A 27691-nucleotide genomic window follows, 5' to 3' on the forward strand; every position below is an offset into this window, starting at 1 on the left:
CTCCTCACTTTCTGCCATCAAGGTTGTATCATCAGCATATCTGAGGTTGTTGATATTTTTTCCGGCAATCTTAATTCCGGTTTGGGATTCATCCAGCCCAGCCTTTCGCATGATGAATTCTGCATATAAGTTAAATAAGCAGGGGGACAATATACAGCCTTGTCGTACTCCTTTCCCAATTTTGAACCAATCAGTTATTCCACATCCAGTTCTAACTGTAGCTTCTTGTCCCACATACAGATTTCTCAGGAGATGGATGAGGTGATCAGGCACTCCCATTTCTTTAAGAACTTGCCATAGTTTGCTGTGGTCGACACAGTCAAATGCTTTTGCGTAGTCAATGAAGCAGAAGTAGATGTTTTTCTGGAACTCTCTAGCTTTCTCCATAATCCAGCGCATGTTTGCAATTTGGTCTCTGGTTCCTCTGCCCCTTCGAAATCCAGCTTGCACTTCTGGGAGTTCTCGGTCCACGTACTGCTTAAGCCTGCCTTGTAGAATTTTAAGCATAACCTTGCTAGCGTGTGAAATGAGTGCAATTGTGCGGTAGTTAGAGCATTCTTTGGCACTGCCCTTCTTTGGGATTGGGATGTAAACTGATCTTCTCCAATCCTCTGGCCACTGCTGAGTTTTCCAAACTTGTTGGCATATTGAGTGTAGCACCTTAACAGCATCATCTTTTAGGATTTTAAATAGTTCAGCTGGAATATCATCACTTCCACTGGCCTTGTTGTTAGCAAGGCTTTCTAAGGCCCATTTGACTTCACTCTCCAGGATGTCTGGCTCAAGGTCAGCAACCACACTACCTGGGGTGTATGAGACCTCTATATCTTTCTGGTATAGTTCCTCTGTGTATTCTTGCCACCTCTTCTTGATGTCTTCTGCTTCTGTTAGGTCCTTTCCACTTTTGTCCTTAATTGTGGTAATCTTTGTACGAAATGTTCCTTTCATATCTCCAATTTTCTTGAACAGATCTCTGGTTTTTCCCATTCTGTTATTTTCCTCTATTTCTTTGCATTGCTCTTTTTCTGCCCTACTTGGACTGAATATGGGACTGTTTGCATGCAAAGAATGTGTTTTTTCCAGTAACCTGCAGGTCTTCCACATCAATGGGACACAGCGATGCTGACATTTTAAGAAAGGGAAGAACTCCTCACATAGATACTGTTTTTTGAAAGCTGCCTTGCTCCCCTTGTAACATGTACTTCCATGCACTCTGACTTGCCTGGTATAATTGGCAGCATCTGTGGGTAGAAGCAAGAGTCAAATAATGGACTTTCAATCACAAAATCACCAATTACATTGAGTATTTCCCCCCAAAAGTGGCAGGTACCAAGAAGACTTTAGAGAACATAAGCTTCCTTATCACATTCAGACCAGAAAGAGACGCACAGACAAACAAGGCGGCAAGGAAATCAAATGAAGCTTTGAGGCACAAGGTAATGAAATCATAGGTGAAACATATAACTTTATAGAAAGAAGAACACCAAGTTATGTGTAAATGAACAGCAAATTTGATCGTGATGGAGAGAGCAGGCACAGGACTCTCGGTCACAACAGTGTTCACCGTTGAAAACAAGAGGTCCCAATATGTTTCCTACAGTCAGATTGGCTCTTGAAAATTTCCCAGCAAATATCTCTTCAGTAGGTGGACACGGCAATTCATGCAGGCCACAAGAAGAGCATATTGGTAAATATAAAAGTTGTAGACTTCACAGACAGTGCAGCCACTAATTGAGACAAACTGCAGAGGGCTGCATGCCATGTAGTTGTTGCAGCAACACCCAAATGTCCTAGGACATCTCGTTGTGAGATATAGATAATTTATGAATGAATGTTTGTTGTATACCACCCTACATCCATAGATCCCAGGGTGGTTCACAACACAATAAGAAAAACAAGATAAAAAAGCAAAATACATAATAAAAGAAAGAACAAAAATGAACCAATAGCCCTTCCTTCCCCCACTGCCTCCAACAACACATTTAAAAGTGTATCAGTCAAAGGCCTGGTTGAAGAGAAATGTTTTCACCTGGTGCCTAAAAATGCACCATGAAGGTGCCATCCGAACCTCTTTGGGGAGAAGATGCCACAAATGGGGAGCCACTGCAGAAAAGGCCCATTCTCGTGTTGCCACCCTCTAGACCTCTCATGATGCCGCCCTCTGGCCTCAGAGGCTGATCTCAGGGTCCAGGTTGGAGAGAGGCAGTCAATTGTTGAGGCATAACGTTTTGTCGGATAGAGAACATTTCATCAGATGTGTGGGTTGATGATTTTCTCCAAGATACAATCATCCAACAAAGAAATACAGATTTCAGGGCAGTTAATAAGTGGTTGTTAAATGTGTGGTAGTGCTTGAAGGACAATCAATTTTTTGTTAAATGAGTGACTTAGAAAGAAAACAAGTGTGTGCAGAGTTGCACTTAATAATAACTACAATATAATCCAAATACAAATATAAAAAATACCCTCTTTAACTCCAGCAGCTTTGCAGTCATGACAATTGTTTGCAAATCACTCTTTCTTATTCTTCTTGGCGCCATTTTGATTTCTCTCTCTCAGTAGCAGTCATTGTTAATGGCAGCTTTGCAGTGCCATAAGTGCCTGCAAGGAACTTACATGTTGATGTTTATAATGATAAAACTAATTAAAGAAACTGGGGAGAGGGGGGAGATCAGCACAACAGGGACTCAGCTACATTCATAAAGATAAAGCGTTTTATATGCGTTATAACACTGTGACACCAGATGGCGCTGTGGATTCCCATTTTTCGCCAACAGGATTTCCCCATATGAAGTTTACAATGTGTTTAACTGAATCACTTCTTTGATGTGTCTAGACCCAGCCCAGGAGGTGAAAGTGAGCAAAACTGCACACAAACTTCTGCAAGTGAACAAAGGCAGAAGTTGGTGTGCAGTTTTGCCTAATACACACATTTTTACATATCATATTTCCCCTAATATTTACCTTTTCACTAATATGTGCATCTTTATCCTAGTATGTGCCTTTCTGTTCCCATTACCTGGCTGCAGAACTGCAATGCCAAATCTGGAAAACTGTGAATTTCAAAGAATGGCTGTTTTTCGGTTTGCATACTGTTTTGGGAAATGCAGATTTGATAGGTTCACCTTTAAATGCAAATTGAATTGATTCCCCCCCTTCCCTTGTGACATCTGATTTTTGGTACATGCCCCCCACCTATTTCAACCTTCTTTGTCACATCTAAAATTGTTCCAGAGTGTGCCTCCCCTCCAGTTTATGGGGGAGTGGAGGAAAGCAGAGAATGAGGGTAGGTGAGCAAAAATCAGATGCCATACTTTTCAGATGAGGACATGCTTTCTGCTAGCACAGAGCCACCATTGGATAGATCCCTTGATCATGAACTGAATTGCATTATCGTAATCCTTGCCATCACTCCATGATATATGCAGTATATAAATAATCCCTTGCAGAAAATGCATTTGAGACTACTTTTGGCTGGATCTTGAGACACGGCTTCAAGAGCAATATCGCTCTGATGCTTAATAAATATAAAATAACAATTAATAACAATTATGGTTGTAAATGGTAGGAAAGAGGAGCCTAATTATCCAATTATCTGATTTGCACAGAGACTCAGGTAATTAGACAGCTCAGTTCTAAAGTTTGCACCTGTAATTAATTATGTGTGTAAAAACGTTAACGATTTAATGCAATTTATGTAAGATTGCATTTATTTATTTATCACTGGAGCATGAATAATCTCAGCAAAGAAAACCCTCGTATCTCTACTCTGTTTTACAGCCCCATTATCTGAATTTATGCTGTGTTCCCGTAGCAAGCATCTTCTGGTACCCTTCATTGTTTAAAATGCAACACATCTGGCATTCCAATTGTTCATTAACATTATGTTGATTGTTCTATACTACTTGCATTTGCACTATGAATATTAAGTGCTTGGCAGTTTTTTGACTGCAAGGGATTCTAGCAAATAATAGCCATGAGAAGAAGAGATGCTGGATTTGTAACATCTGCCAAAATGCTCACATTCAATCAGTCCTTTACTAAGCTCTCTCACAGCAGGTGTATCCACTAGTGAGCTTTTCCATGTGCCAGTGTCCTTGAGTATATTAGGAATGTGCAACAGAACAATCTTAAATTTGCAGAGGAAAATATCCTTTTAAATTACATACCCAAGACATGGAATTGAGCAAAGGGACAATATGAATGGATATTACACACCCTTTACTACAGCAAAAAGACTGGAACTGGATGATGAACTGGAAAAGTGTCTGAAGAAGTGTGCTTGCACACGAAAGCTCATACCAAGAACAAACTTAGTTGGTCTCTAAGGTGCTACTGGAAGGAATTTTTATTATTATTATTATTTTGTATTGGAAAACTGAAAATACAGCACCCTTTAATTATTAGATTGAAGGTATGTATAAACTCGCTACACATGAACTTGTTGTGTATAAACATAGACTTGCCATGGACAAATTTAATGTACACAATACTTTTTTTGTTCTTTTTAATTTTCTACATGGGTACTATTTCTTGTTTCTTCTTCTTTTTGTGTCTTACCTTACTCTGTGCACTTGCAATTTTGTCCGACTCTTCGTGACCCCATGGACCAGAGCACGCCAGGCACGCCTATCCTTCACTGCCTCTCGCAGTTTGGCCAAACTCATGTTAGTAGCTTCAAGAACACTGTCCAACCATCTCATCATCTGTCATCCCCTTCTCCTTGTGCCCTCTATCTTTCCCAACATCAGGGTCTTTTCCAGGGAGTCTTCTCTTCTCACGAGGTGGCCAAAGTACTGGAGCCTCAACTTCAGGATCTGTCCTTCTAGTGAGCACTCAGGGCCGATTTCCTTGAGAATGGATAGGTTTGATCTTCTTGCAGTCCATGGGACTCTCAAGAGTCTCCTCCAGCACCATAATTCAAAATTTATTATTCAATAAAGCATATAAAATAAAACAAGGAATGTGCAAAGCTGTCCTGGCAAATGCCACTAATCTCATCAAAATTCACTTCAGTTCTACTGCCACCCTCAATAAGCAGATGGTTTTCCTGAACACCATTCCTAACACCCTCCAGCTGCAATTATGGGTTGGTGAAAAATCCACCAACCCATTTGGTGCATTTAAAAATGAACCTACTTAATTCACACTTTCCAAAACAATATGCAGACCAAAACACAGCCATCCTTCGAAATTTGCACTTCTCTTAATTTTGCAACACAGTTCTCCAACCAAGCAATGTGTATGAAAATACAAATACATCGGGTAAACTGTGCATATAAATGCATATATTGGTGAAAACAACATACAAAAATGCCTTTATATTAGGGAAATTGTTTTGCAAAAGTGCAATAGTCTAATATGTATATTAAAATATGTGTATTAGAAGAAATTCATACTAGAATGCTGGTGAATTTTCCAAGATCCTTGCCACCCAACATCCTGCAGAAGCAACTCATGCGAGAGTACAGCCCTCCAAAACATGCATCTTTTGTGGCTGCATTCTTGTGGAAGCCAAGACAGGACATTCCCAGAATCCAATCAGAAGGCTTTTGTAATTCTGGGACGTTCAAATAGGAACAGTTTGTGGTTATGGTCTTAGGCTGAATCCTGGCATAGAACTCTATTTTAAAGCTTTCATTTCCCTCTGCCAGAATTAGGCAGTCACAGCTGAACACAGTTTGCATCTAGTGTAATCTTACACTAGCTTAACTGACACAGTCACACTTTATGTCAGCTTCTGGTGCACAGGATTCCTTCCTAATTTAGGTCCGTTAATATGATTTTTATTTATTTATAGCATTTGTATCTAACTCATCTGGGGCTCAGTTAATAGAATCATAGAATTGTATAACTGGAAGGGAACATGAGGGTCATCTAGTCCAACCCTCTACAATACAGGAATCTTTTTGCCCAATGTGGTGCTCGAACCCATGACCCTGAGATCATGAGTCTTATGCTCTACCGACTGAGCTAACTTGCAGGTCAATGCTGGCTGAACCAAGGCTGGTGTAAGACACCCCCCCAAAAAAAGGGGGGAGTTCCAGGAATATGGCAGTGTGGGACCCGGGGGCAGGGGGACTTAGTCTGGATCCAAAACCCATTCTGTTTGGTCGCATGACCTGGCAACCTGGCACATAACAGTTTGAAGTTTTGTTTCCCCTCTGCTATGCTGCAATCGGACCTCATTTTATTTGATCTTTCACACAACGTAAAAGTCATTGTTGGAAATCTAGTAGACTATAGTGGAAGTTTTAGTGCTCATTTCCTTGTCAATTACTTCCAGAAAGAATCCATTTGCAACCCCATTAACCCATTCAAGTGACACAATTTGTGGTGCTATACCAGCATACAAACCCTTTCCCGCCATTTTCAACGGTGAATCATGGGGAACATAAGCAGAATTTGTAGAAAGGGTGGAGAAAGCAGCATGTCCAGTTATGTTTGGTGCTGTTGTGTCATGCCACGCCCACTGTTATGAATGAAATCTAGTGTGACCTGCCGGAATATCATTTTAAAAAACCCACAGATCCATAATGCAATGGGCACTGTACTATGAGAGCAATGTCAGAAACTGGGACAGAAGCACTACCATTATAAATCAGTAAAACTAATGCAATAAACCCCTTGTCTGAATGCCGTCATAACCACTCCATACTTATGCCATTACATTTCTTGTCACCTTGGCTGTTTGCTAGAATTCACCCTGACGTAATATAGCTCCTGGGAACAAGATAGCAAAAGTTCATTGTGACAAAGTATCATTAATAAAAGCAGAATATGACTCAATCTTGTTTCTTGATGGGGCTTGGCTGCAACTGACTTTTGTGAGGTTGTATCCCTGGAGCTTTGTGTTCTGTATTGGAAATGGGGCATTGCACACATGTTGTTTCTCTTTTTCTATGTTTGCATAATCAAAACTGTAATTTTGACTGCAAACACAATTAAAATTCCAGATTCGTTTGCAGGAGTACGTGCTATTTGATTCTCTTCATGGCAATTATATATTGTTTTAAGGTGTAGGGTTGTTTTCATTTTGCCATATGATTAATCTTAGCAAAAAGCCAAGTAGGAACCCCCCGCTTTATACTTAATTTAAATCGGGAATAAATGATTGCACTAAAGAGAGCAATGTCTTAATCTATTGAAGGAACAGTGTCGGAGTTCATTAAATGAGGGGTAACCTCCAAGCACATGCAATAAGCAATCTGTCACAGACACAAGACACAATTTATCTCCCTTCTCCAGTGAAAACACAACCACTGGGATGATATTTCTGTTCTGTTTCGATTGGTGCAAATCAACAGTCTCTCTCGTGGAGTGAATATTAAATTCATTTGATGAATTTTTTAATCAAACATTGTCCTAGAGCTTAAATTCTAAAACAAGAGTTTCTGCAGCTCAGGCCTTCCTTGAACTTATTACTTGTAACCTTGAAGCCCAATGTCGTAACTCCAGATGAGTTATGTGTCTTTGATTAGCGTGGAAAAGTATTCTGAGCATTATAACATCACCTTTTCTCAGGGTGAGGCCCAATTCTGATGCTTTTTTGGTCTCCATGCAATTGCCTGTGGGTGCTGGTTGCATGCATAATTTTATTGTTTAGCAGAAAGGCAATTATCATGCCAGGTGCCTATGTATCTGGCAGCATATATTCCTGCCATTCCTCTCATGCCTGAAACTCTAGGGATGGATCGATCATGTCCGTGGTTTTAAAGCAATATTGGGCTAAAATAGACATGGATGAATTTGCCCATTTGCATTTCCTTTCATTTCCTCATGTATCCAGTCTTCAATTTAGTTCTCAATTCCACAGAGGCATGAAATCTACATGAAAACCCATATGCATCTTTGTACAGAATTTTATCTAATATACAGTACACATTTTTGGGAACTTTCCCTCTCAAATGAATGCTGAAGACACAACTCTTTTTGACACCCAAGATGTGTGCTTTCATAACTCATCCTATTCCTGTGACTGCAATTTGTTTTAGCTATTTTTAGTTCCAAATTTTTAATTGTTCCAGCTTGCCCTGGGACCTGCTAGTGAAGGATGGATTGTAACAACAACAACAACCATGTTTGATTTTGTTGTTATTTGAGAGAGGCATCGCAAGCATTGCAAAAATGCTGATTCCAAGGATAGTTGTGTTTCAGTTCACTTAATTGTTCAGGAAGTACAAATTAGGTGGGTTCACATTAAAATGCAAACTGAACTAATGTTTACTGCCCATTCCCAATTTAAAATCAACCAATGGCATTCACAGGTTTTGTTGCAGAAGCCCCAGAGTACATTTGCATCCCAATAGGCAAATAGTAATGTACGGAAGTGAGAGCTGGACCAAAAATAAGGCTGATCACCGAAGAATTGATGCTTTTGAATTATGGTGCTGGAGGAGACTCTTCAGAGTCCCATGGACTGCAAGAAGATCAAACCTATGCATTCTTAAAGAAATCAGCCCTGAGTGCTCACTAGAAGGACAGATCCTGAAGCTGAGGCTCCAGTACTTTGGCCACCTCATGAGAAGAGAAGACTCCCTAGAAAAGACCCTGATGTTGGGAAAGATGGAGGGCACAAGGAGAAGGGGACGACAGAGGATGAGATGGTTGGACAGTGTTCTCGAAGCTACTAACATGAGTTTGGCCAAACTGCGAGAGGCAGTGAAGGATAGGCGTGCCTGGCGTGCTCTGGTCCATGGGGTCACGAAGAGTCGGACACGACTGAATGACTGAACAACAACAACAAGGCAAATAAAGAGGTAGACACATAAGCTGGGGTTGAACTGGGCCACTTTTATTTAGACCTTAAATTAAAATCAGCAGAGAGGGGTGACTATGGGGAGGGGAACTAACTAAACTGGATAACTATAGCCCTTGCCTAAGGACAGCTCCCTTGCCTGCCCTGATTCCCGAGTCACACCCTGAAGGTGAGAAGAGAGGCCTGGACTCATTTTCCTCTTCCCCAGGGACCACAGAATGTCAGGTGGATGAGGGAGCTTAGACTCAAAGGAGGTTACACCTCACTCCCTGAACCACAGAGTACAAGAAGTGAGCCTCAAGGCCAACCCATCTTCCGAAAGTTGGCTAAAGGGCATCACCAGGCAAAAACAAACTACTCTCCTCCACACCTAAACTGCCAAAAGTGACCAAATCAATAAGATTAGCCTATTTAAACAACACGGCAGACCATCCAGCACCCTGTCCCATTATTTAGAGTGAAGTAGGCAAAAGACCCAGGACGCGGGTGGCACTGTGGTGTAAACCACAGAGCCTAGGGCTTGCCGATCAGAAGGTCAGTGGTTAGAATCCCCACGAGAGGGTGAGCTCCCGTTGTTCGGTCCCAGCTCCTGCCAACCTAGCAGTTCAAAAACACATCAGAGTGCAAGTAGATAAATAGGCACTGCCCCGGCAGGAAGGTAAACGGCGTTTCCGTGTGCTGCTCTGGTTCGCCAGAAGCGGATTAGTAATGCTGGCCACATGACCCAGAAAAACTGTCTCTGGACAAATGTAGACTCCCTCGGCCAGTAAAGCGAGATGAGCGCCACAACCCCAGAGTCGTTCACAACTGGACTTAACTGTCAGGGGTACTTTACCTTTAGGTAAAGGTAAAGGGACCCCTGAAAATTAGGTCCAGTTGTGTCCGACTCTGGGGTTGTGGCACTCATCTTGCGTTAATGGCCGAGGGAGCCAGCGTACCTTTATCTTTAGGCAAAATACCAATCTGCAATCCAAAATGTGAATTGGTTAAAAAAGAAAAAAATACATGGCCCCCTTGTGATGACCCCAAAACACAATGGGAGACAATGAGGGAGGGAGGGTGCTGCTGCAAAAGGAGAGGCTGGGAAGAAGGCAGATTGTCCCTTAAATAGGGATCTAGCCCTGCCCCCCCCTCAAACCACTTTAGGAAAGTGCCAATCAGCACCATGGATTTTCCCATGCTGCCTCTCTTGCCCCAACCGCCCTCAAAGACTTTCTTCCCTCTCAGCACCATCTGATTTGTTTGGCAAAGCATTCTAAAAATTAAATAACTGGATATGTGTATATATTTAATCCCGTGACTTAAGTTTTTAGTGCCAATTCCTCAGCTTGGTTCTGCTAACCAAAATGTGGGTAATAAACATTGTTAGGTTTTTGGGGTTGTTGTTTTTTTTTTTCAGCCAGACAAATGTGATTGCTTTTTCAAAGAATTGCAAAATTAGTGATGATGGCAGTGCATTATATGTAACACATATTTGCAATTAATTCCGTAAAGTGGTTGATACAGCATGCTATAATAACTGTGTATCCAATATTAATTTAAATTGGTTTAGATATGAAAGCTGTCATTTGCAATGAATGCTGCTGAAGGACTGGGGAGCGGAGGGGGAGAGTGGTGAGCTATTGAATTGGAAGGACTCTGCTCTGGCTTATTGCCAAAATTGTTAGATCAAGTTATAATTAATTTCTCCGTTAATGACCAATATTTTTCCAGACCTTATTAAAATGGGAAGAATTAGAACCACCAATCATTGTGTGAGAAAAACAGAGAAATACAGACCACAAAGTGGGGCAATCAGTATAATGATCTGATCATAAATTTTTGTGTTTGTTTCCAGACAAAGTTAGTCAATGTAGAAAGTTAGTCATAGCTAACTTTAGTCCTGTTCATTTCAGTGGGAGCTATATTACAGTGGATTAAAAGGAGAAAATGGAGAGGTCAGTTAGCTATTTCTGAGTGGATCATAGGGCACAAGCATGGTGTCCATGTGCCCATAAAATTATTATTATTTCTATTATTTATTAAATCTGCATAGTGTCCTTCATCAGAAGACCACAGGGAGGTTCACAACATAAAAATACAAAATGAGAACACAAAATACATAATAAAACAAAAAGAGAACAATAACCTCCCTCCCAGAAACACATTCAAAAGTCCACAGAATGTTAAACAGCCCCAAGGCCTGGATGAAGATAAACATATTTGCCTGGCGCCTAAGGATATGCAATGAAAATGCCAGGCGAGCCTCCCTGGGGAGATAATTGTACAAATTTGTAATCAATGCAAAAAAGAAGAAGAAGGCATATTCCATGTTTCCACCCTCCAGACCTCTCACGGAGGGGACACAAAAGAATGGCCTCAGATGATGATTGCAGAGTCCAGGTCGATTTGTATGGGGAGAGGCAATCCTTGAGGTGTTGTGGTCCTGACCCATTTAAGGCTTTATAGGTCAAAACCAGCACTTTGAGTTGGACTCAGAAACTAATTGGCAGACAGTGAAATCGGGCTAGGACCAGTCTTGCTGCGGTGAAAAACCTGGCCACTGAATTCATGCACCAGATGAAGTTTCCAAACCATGTTCAGAGCTTTCCTTACATAGGCTATAATGCCTCTTTTTATTTTTAAAGGCTGTGATTTAAATATTTTTTCTGTATCTTCCTACATTTACCCACAGGATTTGCTAAAAAAATAATAATTCTTTTATCACCATGCAAAATTTGAAAATATATATATACATGATTCATTATTCTCTAATGTCTCAGGAAAAAAATACTTTGTTCACCTAAGTTTTTTCCCCCTTTCTGTTACTAACCTCTGGTCTTAAAAATATGGCATTCAGTCTTTAAAGAGTCAATGATTAGTATTATTATTAAAGGAAGAGAAAATGGTAGAAAAGAATATGGTCCTCTTTGTCCCATTCTTTTATGGACACAAACCATTTCAGACAATATTACGAACTCTTCCATGTGTCAACTGTGTGATAACTGCAAATGGGCCCACACCTGGACCTGCCTCCAGTATCATGTACAGAGCTGGATTTAGGATGGATGAGACCCTAAGCTACTGAAGGTAATGGGGCCCTTTATATGTCCAGCTGTCCTTTGTCAACAACAAATTGTCACTGGTTTTTTGATATGGTGCTGGAGGAGACTCTTGAGAGTCCCATGGACTGGAAGAAGATCACACCTATCCATTCTTAAGGAAATCAGCCCTGAATGTTCACTGGAAGGACAGATCCTGAAGCTGAGGATCCAATACTTTGGTCACCTCATGAGAAGAGAAGACTCCCTGGAAGAGACCCTGATGTTGGGAAAGATGGAGGGCACAAGGAGAAGGGGACGACAGAAGACGAGGTGGTTGTACAGTGTTCTCAAAGCTACCAACACGAGTCTGACCAAACTGCAGGAAGCTGTGGAAGACAGGAGTGCCTGGGATGCTCTGGTCCATGGGGTCACAAAGAGTCAGACATGACTAAATGACTAAACAACAACAACAAATATGCTATATGGTAATTTATGGATCTAATAGTTATCTAAAGCCATTTGCACATAACAAAATATGTATTTTATCAAAGTAATTGTTGAACTGAAATACAATTATGAAGATGTATATTAATAGTGAAATACAACTAATAATGAAATAATTATTAAGCTCTAACTGTATGTAGGTTTTATTTGTTTACAATCTTATATTTTGGAAATGTACATCCAGGTTTTTTTTTCCTTTACTTTTTTTGGGGGCCCCCAAGAGAGTCGGGCCCTAAGCTATAGCTTGTTTACATTATACAGAAATCTGGCACTGATCATGTACACCATCAGCCCCACCTCTTGGATGTTCATGTATTGTTATCTTTTCAGATTTCAATTGGAGGCTCACACTACAGGAAATTTCTCCATTAAAAAAATCCTTACATAGAGAAAACTGACACATCAGGGAGGGAAAGCTAGGTTAGAATCCTCCCTTTCATGAAGATTTCAGTGAGCTAGAAAGTGGTGCACCCCAGATACTGGTTGACCCTCCCATCTGCTGCATGCATGAATTATTTCTTTACATGTGTGGATTCTTTTTGATCAGTGTACAATTCCAGTATAGGGCCACTTGGTTTGATGTGCCAATTTTTGACTGCGTTTACTTTGAACCTTAGAACTAAGTTCAGATCAAATGCAACGGATCAGATAAGCCTACCTATCCACTCTAGTGGTTTGGGTATAATTCATTTAACTACACCTAACGCATTATTCCCACATGGTTACCAATACGAACTCGACAAAAGTATCTGCTGGCTGGAGCTCAGCAAAATGATAAGGTTGGATAATTGTTGGCATCAGAATGGTTGGAATGCAGGAATGGATAGGAATGGGAGTCATTGAATAACAATCAATGAAATCTCTGTTGACATGGAGAACAGGGAACCTGAAGATGTGAAGCTTTAATATTTACTGTCAAGAAGCGTGACAGCTATATGTGCAAAGGTCCAAATTTCTTTGTCAATCATTCTTTCAGTCAGCAGTATTCTGTTTCCCAGCCTAGCTAGGAATCTGCTTTTGACTTTGGCATTATCATTCCATACATATTTTATAATTTCTCTAGAAAGGCTGAATAGGGATGTCAGTAAGTAAATAAAATAAATATATGTTTGACATTTTCAAATCCATACCAGACAGGTAGAAGGATTAAATAATGGCGGGGGGCGGGGGCGGGGAGCAAAGGACAATACTTTTCTCACCCTTTTCAAATTGACTTGTGGGCTCCCACGCAGAATTTATTTCCAAATTCCAAGTTAAGCCTTTCAAATGAGCAGATATAATTGAATTGCCGTTCAGCAAAATGGGCAAGACTCAATGCCCCTTAAGCGTTAGTGTGCCCTTAAGCGCTAATGGGAGTCAGGTCATTTTCCCTATCTGTGGCATTCACTGAAGCAAGAATCCCCCAAATTGTACCACTAAGAACATAAGGAGAGCCTGCTGGATCAGGTCAATGGGCCATCTAGTCTAGCATCGTGTTTTCACAGGAAGACAGATTGAATTGTACGTTCCTGGTAAGTTCCCTTGAATCCCTCTTGAAAGAATAAAGATGCCACAAGCTCAATCAAAGTCAATAAAAGAAGTTTATTTATATCAGTTCACAGTTGGATCCCTGAAGAAGGCTGATCGCCGAAGAATTGATGCTTTTGAATTATGGTGCTGGAGGAGACTCTTGAGAGTCCCATGGACTGCAAGAAGATCAAACCTATCCATTCTTAAAGAAATCAGCCCTGAGTGCTCACTAGAAGGACAGATCCTGAAGTTGAGGCTCCAGTACTTTGGCCACCTCATGAGAAGGGAAGACTCCCTGGAAAAGACCCTGATGTTGGGAAAGATGGAGGGCACAAGGAGAAGGGGACGACAGAGGATGAGATGGTTGGACAGTGTTCGCGAAGCTACTAACATGAGTTTGGCCAAACTGCGAGAGGCAGTGAAGGATAAGCGTGCCTGGTGTGCTCTGGTCCATGGGGTCACGAAGAGTCGGACATGACTGAACGACTGAACAACAACATGTGCATATGGATCTACCCCATATGAGGGAATGATCCCAGTGCTTCTGCTAGATGAGAGCTAGCAGAGCAGTCCTAGCTAAAAGCTGGTCAAATGACAAAGGAAGTGAAAAAGAGAAAGGTGTGCTTTGTGACTCGTCCTTTTGTTACCTGGACAGGTTAGAACAAAATCGAAAATTCTTTCTAGTAGCACCTTAGAGACCAACTGAGTTTGTTCCTGGTATGAGCTTTCGTGTGCATGCACACTTCTTCAGATACACTGAAACAGAAGTCACCAGATCCTTAAATATAGTGGGGGAGTGGGGAGGGGTATTACTCAGAAGGGTGGTGGGAATGGGTGATAGGCTGATAAGTGTGGAAAACCTGTTGACGACTCTAAACGGCTGCAATTAGTCTTGCAGGGAAAGGCAAGGGGTGAGATGGCTAAAGATAGCTTTGTTATGTATAATGAGACAAGAATCCAATGTCTTTGTTCAAACCAGGTTTCTCCATGGTTTTAAGTTTGGTGATTAGTTGCAATTCAGCCACTTCTCTTTCCAGTCTATTTCTGAAATTTCTTTGTATTAAGACAGCTACTTTGAGATCTTTTATAGAATGTCCTGGGAGATTGAAGTGTTCTCCTACTGGTTTCTCTGTCTTGTGATTCCTGATATCAGATTTATGTCCATTTATCCTTTGGCGTAGGGTTTGGCCTGTTTGTCCAATATAGAGAGCTGAAGGGCACTGTTGGCATTTGATTGCATACACAATGTTGGAAGATGAGCAATTAAATAGTCCTGAGATGGTGTGTTTGATGTTGTTGGGACCAGTAATGGTGTTATCCGAGTTTATGTGGCAGCAAAGTTGGCATCTGGGTTTATTGCAGGCTCTGGTACCAGTGACTCAACATGGACACTGGTACCAGAGCCTGCAATACACACACACACGAACACACACTGTTGTTTTTCTTTGGGGTGGGGTGAGGGTTTTTTGCTAACCAAACCTGGTGAATTTTGGAAGCCTGATATGTTTAAGAAAAGAAAAACCTGATGTGCTAGTTAATAGGTTTTGCGGGGGAAAAAGAGAGGCTAGGATGGTCGCTGAGAGATTGTTACACCTGTCTCCTTGTCAGAGTTATGGAGGATCAGCAAGACCTACCAACTGGTTACATGTCATTGGTAAGGAAAGGAACTGGGGGTCTCTATTCGCAAGAGTGGCCATTAGGGACCCTGCGAATGCCAAAAAGGCACGGCGGAGTGAAGCAATCAGAGTGTAACAGGTGCCATCACATTATGTAGTTTGACAGGGTGACATTTGAATTGCACAATTACTTTTTGATATCTGACAGCATTGGTTTCAGGAAAGAAAAAAGAAATGTTATGGGGGGAAAGTCACTTACAGAAGAACTGACGGGAATGCAATTCTGGACCTGTGCCAAAAGGATTTTTTAAAATTAAAAAAATGTACCTAAGTTTTGCTCAGCCTATCTTTGCAATATTAATGTCAGCCAAGTAATATTATTCTCTCTTCCTCTTATTATATTTTGAAGAGAAATGGAAAGGTGTTTATTTCTTAACAGAGGCATTTTGACTCCATCTTTGATCATAGAATGGTCATGTTAGACAGCTTGCTCATCTATTCTTATATCATATATCATATATATTTTATATTGGCAGGGGTCAGATTTTGTACAAAACCAGCCAACAAAACACAGTTAGAATGGATCAAACAACCAAAATGGCCACACTTTAGTGACTGCATTTAGGAAATTGCATTCTATCTTATATCTCAGATGCGAAGACATTTATTAGAAAGTAAGTGTTATTGTAATCAATGGAAATTACTGGCAAGTAATATGTTTAGCCTCAAAGCCTCTGGCTCACAACTCAATTTTAGGACTTTCTGCACCAGCAAATATGTTTCGTACAAATTAGCCTAACCAAAATGTCTCACAGTATAGTAATATATTTGCAATCCCAGTGTATTTTCCATTACAAAAGCCAGATCTCCGGCTATGGATGTTTTTAATTGGTGGGAGCAGATTAGCAAACATTTGATCCTAAGAATATTTGTGTCCTCACAAGAAAACTCACCACGAGCATTAGCTTCAGTCATTCATCAATTCATTTTACACTTGCTAATTCATACAATGGACCTAGGATAGCACAGTTAGTAGAGCATGAGGCTCATAATCTCAGGGTCATGGGTTCAAGCCCCACATTGGGCTGAAGACTCCTGCATTGCAGGGGATGGACTAGAGGACCTTCATGATTCCTTCCAGCTCTACAACTCTATCATTCTATGATTTTTAAAAATATTTTTATTAAAGATTTTCTTGATTTACAAAGGTATGTGCAATGTCTCTCTCATATTTTTTTCCATGTAACATTTTTACAATTCAGTTTCGTTTGTTGAGACATTAGGAAATAAAGTGGGAAAGAGATGGGCGGGATGGGGAGATGGGTGGGGTGGGGTGATGATGTTTCTATTTTACTTAGTATTCACCACCAAAGGAGCACAAGCGAACAACAGAGAACCTGCACTAACAACGCTGAAACCAAACCCTACATATTCTGTGATTTTAAAGACTTGAGCAGTTTACATGGGACCCCCTGTAGTCTACCATCCAGGTAGACTTACATGGTCTTCACCCTCTCACCTTCTATAATTCTACAACACTGGGAGCTTCAAAACTATTTGCTGGAATTATGTGAAATCATTTGTCACTCGTACTGGAAACAATATATTCCACCTTCATATCCTAACTACCAGTAGTATTTTGTATGGACAACAGGAATAGAAAAGCTTATCCTGTCACTTCAACATCACTCTGAAATGTTTCCTTGGGTCTGGAGACCCAATTATGGTGTTTTCGCAGTTCAGTGCCATGATGCTACGAAACTTGCATTTCTTCAATAAAAAAGAGACAAAAGAGTAGCTCAATTCAGACTATAGTTTTCACTTTTCTACAAACAACTGGAGAGCAAGTGTGTCTACACTCATTGCTTCCTTCCCACAACTGTCTGAGAACACCAGGTTCAAGTCTATCCATAAGGCAGACAAACATGTACACCTGGAATCCTTCTCCATAATTTGATAGATCATGAGGATGACTGGGGTCACTGGGTGCTGGTGCATAAAGGCTCTCTTCACATGCTTAAGACCATTTTTAGGATCATAGGAATCTGCCTCCTCCTCAGCCAGACCTTTGGTTCATCCAGCTCAGTACAGTCCATACTGACTTGCAGCAGCTCTCCAGGGTACTATGTGGGTTCCTTTCCCAAACCTACCAGAAGATGCCAGCAATTGAATGCTGGCTCCCTGCTGCAGCACAACAGAGGGAGAGTGGGAAGGTTTGCAAAGCCCACCTGTCAGGATTTACAATCTCCCTCTCATACCAAGAGACGGCAGGCTGGCGGTTTATTTACTCCTAGAATTTATTAGTATCTACAAAGGAGTTTCAGTTCCGAGCACACAGCTCAGTCTTCCGCACCTGATGAGTCAGTTGAGTCCACTAAAGGGCGCGCTCGTCGCCAACAGGATATGCTCCACCGGCTGCCCCGCCTCCTGCTGGTCTGCCGCCAACCGAAATTCTCCTCCTGGAATGTGGAGATTCATGAGCAGCTTGCCCATTTTGCCCCTCCTCCCCTAAGAATGTGTCTGAGACCTGTGGGTTCTCCTCTGCCTGCCTCACACTGTCTTGGGAATTTACAACATGGAATCTGTGATGGGAGGGGTTCGCCTCACTCCCCGTATGGGAAGAAAGCAAGCCTCTGTCTCTTTCTGCCTGCCACCCCCCTTCATCTTCAGAGCCCTCACTGTTGCTCTGGGAAGGAACATTCCTGACACCAACCTACACTGATCCAGCCTTTGCCTTTCCAGTCCACTCAGCAGGACAAAGGAAAGAAAGATTTGTGATGTGTGAGGGGAGGGTTGCGTGTTTCGAGTGATACATGAGGGGAAGTTTGCAAATTTGGAGTAATCTGGGAAGGGAAAGGGATTCACAGTGACCTGGGAGTGGCTTGGACAGGCTGGGAGGGAAGATGGAGTAGGTTTGCGACAATCTTTGAGTTGAAGGGGTTGGGTGAGCTGTGAGGGAAATGGAAGGCATGAGGGTTGAAGGAGCTGTGAGGGAATGGGGTTGAAAGCTGAAGGTGCCATGTGGGGATAAGGATTGGCAAGTGGAGGGAGCAGGAGCAACCAGTGTGTGTGTGTGTGTGTGTGTGTGTGTGTGTGTGTACCTTCATAAATCTGGTAAACAATTATTTGCATAATATGTGCTATCTGACATATGATTATATTCGGTATGCAGGCATTCAAATTAGTAGCCATATGGAAATGATGTGGTCAACTCAGTGCATGAAAACATTTATCATGCCAAAATACAACATGAGACTTTGGTCACACATGATGTACCTTATACCGCAGGGCTGGGGAACAGGATCTGACCAGCTTGCTACATAACATCCCTACCCTCAGTTGGTCCAGTTTGACAGGTGGGGCCAATGGACCATTTCTCCCTGTGTAGATATTCATCTGAGCCCCAACCATATGCAGAGTTTGCAGAGTTGCTGGACTTACATGGAGACATCTTTTTGCATGAACTAGTACACCTGTGTGAGTATATACTTTTGTTGCAATTGCAGTGATGTAAGTATAACTTTTATGAGCTACCATCCTTCTGGGATTCAGAGCACTGTGTACAGAACAACCACATGGAGACTATTGTTCACACGGGTGCCACATTCCTCTAGGAACTCTTGAAATGTTTCATGGGAACTTTGAGGATCCAGAGTTGGATCCTCGAATATTCAGGGTAATATGTTCAAAAGTTTGATAGGGTACTAACAAAAAGTAGTATGTGCACTGGGAACCATTGGCTGGATAATTTTTAATGGAGACAATGAAGTATTGGACACTGGTTGACAGCAGTGTAAATTAAACAAGACTGACAGGAGACAGTATTTCTGAATTTTCAAAGGCAGGTGCCCTTTGAAAATTACAAGGAGAATGTGCTATCATAGAGTTGTCTAGCCTATCCTTTCTGAGGCAGGTGTGAAATTAATCGGATGGGTCTCAAGGAAAGCTAATAAAGATGAAAGGTATCCAACTATTGCCTGATTATAATTGCTACAGTGTTATAATAACTGGTGGCTTAAACTAACCTCAAAAGGAATGAGTAAATGTAAAATCAGCTCATGACAATGGGAATTTCTAAAGAAAGAAAAGGATTGTGCCTTAGAACAGGTAGTCATAAAATGAGAGGCAGCCCTTAATCTAACCCTATGAAGCATTTAGGATCTGGTGCAAGATTTGCTGTCAAATCACTTGGAAACAGTGACAACAACATTTATCTAATTTTACAGATATTAATGGAACAAAAAGCCTATTGCAGTCAAAAGACACGGTGTGAATGTTCATTGAGTCTAACAGTACAATCCTAACCATATATATTCAGATATAAATCAGATTGAATGGAGCTTAGTCCCTGGTAACTGGGATTAGGACTGCAGCCTTATCTGTGTGCATTTAGGATTGCAAACAACAATTAATTGCTGAACAAGGTGTAAAAATGGACAAACGTTAAGCTGGCAGGTTTGTATCATTAAATCCCAGTATGACTAAAAAATAAAATAATATAATATTTATCTCGCTTTCTGTATCTCATTATATTGGTTACCAATAAAAAGGCTGAATTTGGAAATGTTATATATTTAACTCAAGTGATCAATAATTTTATATTTGACTTCTTTTGAGAAATGTCAACTCTGTTGATTGACTCTATAATTTAATTCTAAAATTTCAACCTTTCTGCTTCCTGTTTGATGTAACTCTTCAAGCATGCTCCCTGGTTTGGGTGTCGGCACCTCTCCTTTTACCTTTTGCAGGGAAGACTGGTCCATAAGTATCCATTTATATGTTGCCTGATTTCATCAACTTTTTACATCCTAGATCTGGAATTTGTACAATAATATTAAACACAAAAAGAAATAAATGAGTGCTGTGATAGAATTGCCTCTAAGTATGTGCAGTGCAGGACATCTCACCCCCCCCCCCGGACTTGTTATGGAATGTGGATACATGGACAAAAAGAGCAAGTATCCTGAATTTTAACAACATCGTCATTGTTAAAAGACACCATTGCAAAAAAGGCATGCCTGCTGTAATAGAGGGAATCTGGTAGATGTAAAATAAGTGCAGTTCTAGTTAATGACACCAGTTGTCACTAGTGATAATAGAGCTATTATATAAGAGCACTGTTCAATGGCTACTAGCCAAGACAGCTATGCTTTGCCGCCACAGTCAGAAACAGTAATGCTTCTGAATTCCAGTTGCTGGAAGCCACAGGAGGAGAGAGTGCTCTTATGCTCAGGTCCTGTTTGTCAGTTTCCCAGAGGCATCTGGTTGGCCACTGTAAAAACAGGATGCTGGATGAGATGAGCTATTGACTTGATCCAGCAGGCTCCTCCTCCTCCTCCTCCTCCTCCTCCTCTTCTTCTTCTTCTTCTTTTTCTTCGTGTCAGGAGGTCCTACACACAAGTAGGAGACCAGCAGAGACACATGCCCAACTGGCATGTTCTCTCCCTCCTGGTTGTTTGTTCGTTCGTGAGATTCAAAATCTTCTCCAGCCCAAACATCACAGCGACTGATACTTCAGAGGTATCAGCACACTTCAGGATCAGCAGAGTATAGGCTGTCAGCGTACAGACTTAGTAGTGCAGCTTCTTGGCTAAACTATGTTTATTTACATATATACACTCAGAACATCGTAACTCAGCTCCTTCCTCTTCAGCATCATACAGCAAAGAGAGAACAAAGGACAAATGTCCTACATCACAGAAACACAGTAATAAAAACATCCGGTCTCCGTCAAGTCCCACAGTGTGGAATGAAAACACACACCATCATGTGATAAAAACAATCCCATGACTGCAACACAGGAAAAGAATCCAATAATAATAATAATAATAATAATAATAATAATAATAATAATAATAATAATTTATTTATTTATACCCCACCCATCTGGCTGGGCCTTCCAACAGAACATTAAATGCAATAATCTATTAAACATTAAAAGCCTCCCTAAACAGGGCTGCCTTCAGATGACTTCTAAAAGTCTGGTAGTTGTTTTTCTCTTTGACATCTGGTGGGAGGGCATTCCACAGGGCGGGTGCCACTACCAAGAAGGCCCTCTGCCTGGTTCCCTACAACTTGGCTTCTCGTAGTGAGGGGACTGCCAGAAGGCCCTCAGCACTGGACCTCAGTGTCCGGGCAGAATGATGGGGGTGGAGACGCTCCTTCAGGTATACTGGACCGAGGCCGTTTAGGGCTTTAAAGGTCAGCACCAACACTTTCAATTGTGCTCGGAAACGTACTGGGAGCCAATGTAGGTCTTTAAAGACCGGTGTTATGTGGTCTTGGCGGCCGCTACCAGTCACCAGTCTAGCTGCCACATTCTGGATTAGTTGTAGTTTCCGGATCACCTTCAAAGGTAGCCCCACATAGAGTGGATTGCAGTAATCCAAGTGAGAGATAACTAGAGCATGCACCACTCTGGCGAGACAGTCCGCGAGCAGGTAGGGTCTCAGCCTGCATACCAGATGGAGCTGGTAGACAGCTGCCCTAGATACAGAATTAACCTGCCCCTCCATCGACAGCTGTGAGTCCAAAATGACTCCCAGGCTGCGCACCTGGTCCTTCAGGGGCACAGTTACCCCATTCAGGACCAGGGAGTCCTCCACACCCGCCCGCCTCCTTTCCCCCAAAAAACAGTACTTCTGTCTTGTCAGGATTCAACCTCAATCTGTTAGCCACCATCCATGCTCCAACCGCCTCCAGACACTCACACAGGACCTTCACCACCTTCACTGGTTCTGATTTGAAAGAGAGGTAGAGCTCCTCCTCCTCCTCCTCCTCCTTCTTCTTCCCATCCTATGTAAAGCAGGACCTGCCACCTCCTTAACAGCACCCTAGCACCCTCCCCCAATGCTGCCTCCACAGTGGGCTCTTGGTAAACAGGAGGCACTGGTGGTCTACTCCCACCCCCTGGGTCCAATGTTCCCCATGTTGTTTCTGATGTACATCTCCATGCCCCTCTTCTTCCCTTGTGGGGAGGGACATGCCATTTAGTGGTTTGCCTCAGGTTCCAAAAGGTCTTAGGCTGGCCCTGGGTCTCACACTACCCAGTATACACCACTATTACCCTGCATACCAGGGTAAAGCACAACTGGGTCTGGTCCTATCATTAGACAGAGTGAGGAGGTCATATTGGGAAGCCGACTTTGGGTGTCATGAAAAAGCATCACATTCCTAGCTATCTAATTTATTAAGCTTTTATGTCTGAAGAAAGGCACTTATGAGAATCTCTTGGGTGCCAAAATAACTTGATCACCTTTCAGTGCAAAGCAATTTGACTCTCTCTCTCTCTCTCTCTCTCTCTCTCTCTCTCTCTCTCTGTGTGTGTGTGTGTGTGTGTGTCTGTGTGGTGAAAAAGATTTGCTGCTTTACCTCAGGCAGCAAAATGCCTTGGGCCAGACCTGAGCAAAACAATCAGAAATAACTAGCCAGAAATAATGAACAGGATGAAACTATCACCTGCTTTTTCTCCTCTTAGGAAGATTAGTGTCCCACTTGGTTGCCTAAACAGCATGATCAACATGATGATATAATATAATCCTTAATTCAGGAGGTTGCAAAGTGGAAGGCCACTTATTGCTTTAGACAGCAACTTCTAATGAAATAGAGGCCTAGAGATGCCAGCTCTTTCCTCATTAACTCTCCAGTCAATTTTGTAAAACTTCTCATAGCTGTAAATCCCTTATCTACAATAAGAGTTGGAGACACAGCTGACAACACTCCCATATTTTGAAGCCAATACCAACTGAAATTTTAAGATATCCTTGTTCACAGCTTCCTTATGACAAAATAAGTAAGAATGGATCTTGCACTGCCCTTTAATCCCTTCCAACCTCACTCCCCAACTGAAAAATAAAAATAATAAAAAAAAAATAGACAAAGCTAGTTTCATGGTGTGGCTTCACACCCCAAGTGTCTTTCAAAATAGTTAAAGGAAAAAAAAAAACATGAAATGGGATTGTATGAAACATATATAAAGGGCTTCTAAAATTATTATTATTTATTCAATTTTTACCTCATTCTTCCTCCCAAAGGAGCCAAGGGCAGCAAATGCATGAATAGCAATAGCATATTAAAATATTCTAAAAACACTTAAAAGCACTCTAGAACTAAGTGTTTAGAACATGAGGAAATTTGGCCCAGAGTTTATATATCTACACCTTTCAAGCCTAAGTATTTTAATAATAATAATAATAATAATAATAATAATAATAATAATAATAATAATAATAATAAAATTTTATTTATAGCCCGCCCTTCCCCGCCAAACCGGGCTCAGGGCAGCTAACACCAATAAAATCACAACAGAAACATAAAACAGTTCATTAAAATACAGATTAAAATACAATTTAAAACTAAATCTAAACTTCAGCCTCATTTTTAAGTAGCCCACCAATCACCCCAAAAGAACGAAACATCAGGGTTAAACTGAAACCAACCCAAAGGCTAGGTGGAACAGCTCAGGGGTAATCAGAGAAGCTGCACGTGAAAACGGTGTTATATGGGGCTATAGGAGCTCCCATATTCTGTGCTCTTTTCCTTTCGTTACTGTAGTAGTATTATATTGTATAATAAAATATAGGCTTTTGATGGACTGTGGTGATGTCGTTTACTGTTCACTGTGCTGTTGAAGCTTTTTGTGGCTGTTTGTGCAAGAGTCCTTGCTTAATAGCTTATGTGATATTTGGGTTCTCTTCCTACTCTGTGGTTATGTTATATTCTATTATTTATGTTGAGTGTTGGATACATCCCACAGGTGTGAGAATCACGGGTTTGGACCAGAGTGGTTCATTGGAGTGATTGACAAAGGCACGAACATCACTTGATTTTTTCTCTTCGGTTCAGGAACAAAAAGTAGCTTCTTCTTCTTCTTCTTCTTCTTCTTCTTCTTCTTCTTCTTCTTCTTCTTCTGCATTACATTGTGTAGCAAATTATACAGAGGTTCATTCAACCAGCATTCTCAATGTGGCAGTTTAGATTATTGGAAGAAGTAACAAAGTCAAATCTATCTATGTTAGTGGAAAGTGTACATAAAAACAAAGCAAAAAAAATAGTGAAAATATAATGAAAAGAGAGAGCTTGCAAACATGTGAATGTTAATCAAAACAGCATATAATTCTGCACTACAATGCTGAGAAACGTTTATTTATTTTTTTAGAAAGAAAATCGCAGATTGCTGCAAAATTTGGAAAACTGAATATAAGACAGGGGAAAAGAGAAACTGATAGAATCTTCCATGCCTAAGCCAGAATCTGTTCCTTGTTAAAACTAACATCCTTGGAGCCTATGGCTAAAATATCATTTTTCCTTTATTGTGTTGATAATATTTTTAAGACAGTATTTCATCAGACAGCTGAAAGAAGAATCTGCTAATGAACTAAATTTAACCCCTTTTTAACAAAAAAGTCAGTTTTGATTTTTGCCATTGTTGTAACTGATCTTTTTTAAAACTCTCTGCCAATAGCGAACATACCAAAAATAAATAAGAGTACTGGAATCTATTTCTAAATGAACCACTCATGTTAACACCGAGACAGATGCACTTCTAATTAATCAGCTTTCTACCTACCCATCCCAAAAAAGCACTTTAAACAAGCAAGTTAAATCACAATTAGGCCATCTGAAGACATTGACTATAAATAATTCCTCCCAATTAATCTCCCTTTTAAAGTGTAACACAATGTGGTGTAAGTAAAAACAGTTTGATGAGCTAACAAGGAACAGCCATTTCTCAGTCTCTGGCACTTTAATAGACTTGCTTCATTATGAATAAATCACAAGCAAAGTTTTTTGTACTTTTTTTTCCAGAGCAGGTTCCAAGAAGCAGTCGTCTAATCTTGGATGTGAACAGCACTAAAATCTAGCAACAGACAAAACAGCTGGGACTCAAAAATGTATTTTGGCAAATAAATTTGCATTTTGGAAACTCAAAACAAGCACCGCCAATTGCCTTTAAATCTCATACACTCTGCCACACTCCTAAAAAAGAAATAAACAGTTCCAATTGTCTATTTCACGTATATAACTTAAGTCCTTTTCAGCTATCTGTCTGAACATGCTAGGGCTTAAGTTAGGGAAGGGACAGGGATGTACAAGCAAGACCTTCCTTCAAAGGCCCCTGCAGTTGAACATATTTAAAGCTTCTCCATAATCTGGAATCCTGCTTTATCTCAACTGCAAGGAAGCTTGTTTATTTATTCATTTCAGCAGTTTTATCACAGTCTTTATCACAGTCGTATATCCCTCAACCATCATGGGGAAACCGAGACACCCCATTTTTTCCGTGTGAGAGCACAACAGCCATTTTGGGAGATGCAATCTTACCCTGAAGAAAGCACTATTTGGAGGGCTGTGAACTTGCTCAGTGCCCCAAAAACACTTTAAAAAATGGAGTCATGCTCTCTGTGAGAGTTCAGTTGTACTTACTACCAGGTAGGAATTGGGAAGAAACTTGATTCAGATTACATTTAAAAGCGGACTTACCAAATTTGCCTGTATTTTAATTATACACTAGTGCCCATTGCCATTCAGACATTGTTTCATTGGAAAGTGGTGCAGAAGAGACCTGGCCCTCAGACTAGAAAATGTTGCCCACTCCTGCTCCAGAGACTGATAATCTGAGAAACAGGCCATGCGAACTGGCCTAATTTCATGTGCTTAAAAATAATAATAATGAAAAAGGCCATAGCTCTGAGGTTGAACACCTTGGCATTGCAGAAGATCTAAGGATCTAACCCTAGCATCTCCCAGCTGGGAAAAGCTCCTGTCTAAAATACTAGAGGGCTGCTGCTAGTCAGATTGTGTACATACTTAATGCACTTTCAAAGCACATTCTTTATCTCAGTGAATTCTGGGTGCTGTAGTTTAACCACCCCTCACAGAGTCACAATTCCCAGCAACCCTTGGTAAACCACAGTGCCCAGAATTCTCAGAGGGACAGAATGTGGTTTTGAATGCACTTTAAATGTATAGTGTGCACACAACCTCGGGATAGACAATGCTGAGCTAGATGGACCAATGGTATGGCACAGAGTCCTAATTCCCAAAGATGTCCATAGATCCCTCTTCCATGTAAGTGTAAGGTGTGTAAGGTGATGCTCTTTTTTGTTCTTCTAATTGCTAATATCCTGACAATTTGATTTCCTCTTGGAGCTTCCCTTTCCACCGCATCACTTATTGAGGAGGCAAAGGACATGACTTTCTGAGAGCTGTGCCATTTTAATGGCTGAGGGCTCTGCCATTTTTAATGGCTCAGTCAGAAAAAAAGAAAGAGCAGTAGTTGGTTCTTCCCATGCTTAGGAATCTCCTCTCCCACCTCCATCTTGTTTCTTCTCCCATGCAGTTCAGAAAATTTCAAGGAGGGGACAGACAAAAGTTTGAGTTATTTTAAAATGTATTCTAACTACCCAGATGTAAACTCTACTGGTTTCCACAGTGTGCTTTTACATGAAATCTTGATTTCTTTTTCTTTTAAAAATTATCTGAAAAGTCAACTTTCAGATCCTTTAGACTTTGTATTGGTTTGTTTTGCCATGTAAATATCATATGGGGGAGGAGGGGAGCTCCCTGTTTGCAGGTCACTGTTGGTTATCTGGAGGGAGATGGAAAGGGGGCAGGTGTATCAGTGTTGTGCAAATGCATCAGCAGAGTCAATCTGGCTTGCCTGCTGGTGTGTTAGCACTACACCAGGCTCCCCACTTCCTTATCCCTCTCTCCCCCCCCCCATAAGCAAGAACAATCAACCTTCAAGGAAGCTAGCATGGTGGCCACACTTCACATGGTGAGTCATTTCTGCCTGTCTCACTTCCAAACTGATAGGCACTCTTCCACCAATGTTCAGAGGGAATGGCAGTGTTGATCTGGTGTAAACCTACCAAGGGATTTTCCTCCATTGTATTGATATTTATAAGCTTCATGAATGAAGCAGCCCTTGGGGAGAAGGAATTTAAACCCTGTTACTTCATAACAGCAGCAGAGCTTAAAGACAAAAGCAAATTGAATCACTAAAAAGTACAGTAACAGGTCTCATAAAAACACACAGCACTATGATAGTTTAGAAATTATGTTTTTGGAACGCAGCGGTTATGTTTGTTGTTGTGAGTTGGCAGGAACAAATGTAATTAGTTGTCAAGAAATTGCTGTCATTTTGCTACCACAATGACATGCTTGAAGACTTCTACAGTCTGGAGACAGTAAAGGGGATCTTTTAGAGACATTATTCAGCTAATCTGTCAAAATTAGATAACTTGAAAGCTTTAACACACACGCATGCATAGAGAGAG

Source organism: Lacerta agilis, chromosome 7 (genome assembly GCF_009819535.1).
Source record: "Lacerta agilis isolate rLacAgi1 chromosome 7, rLacAgi1.pri, whole genome shotgun sequence".
In the NCBI taxonomy this organism is placed as follows: Eukaryota; Metazoa; Chordata; class Lepidosauria; order Squamata; family Lacertidae; genus Lacerta; species Lacerta agilis.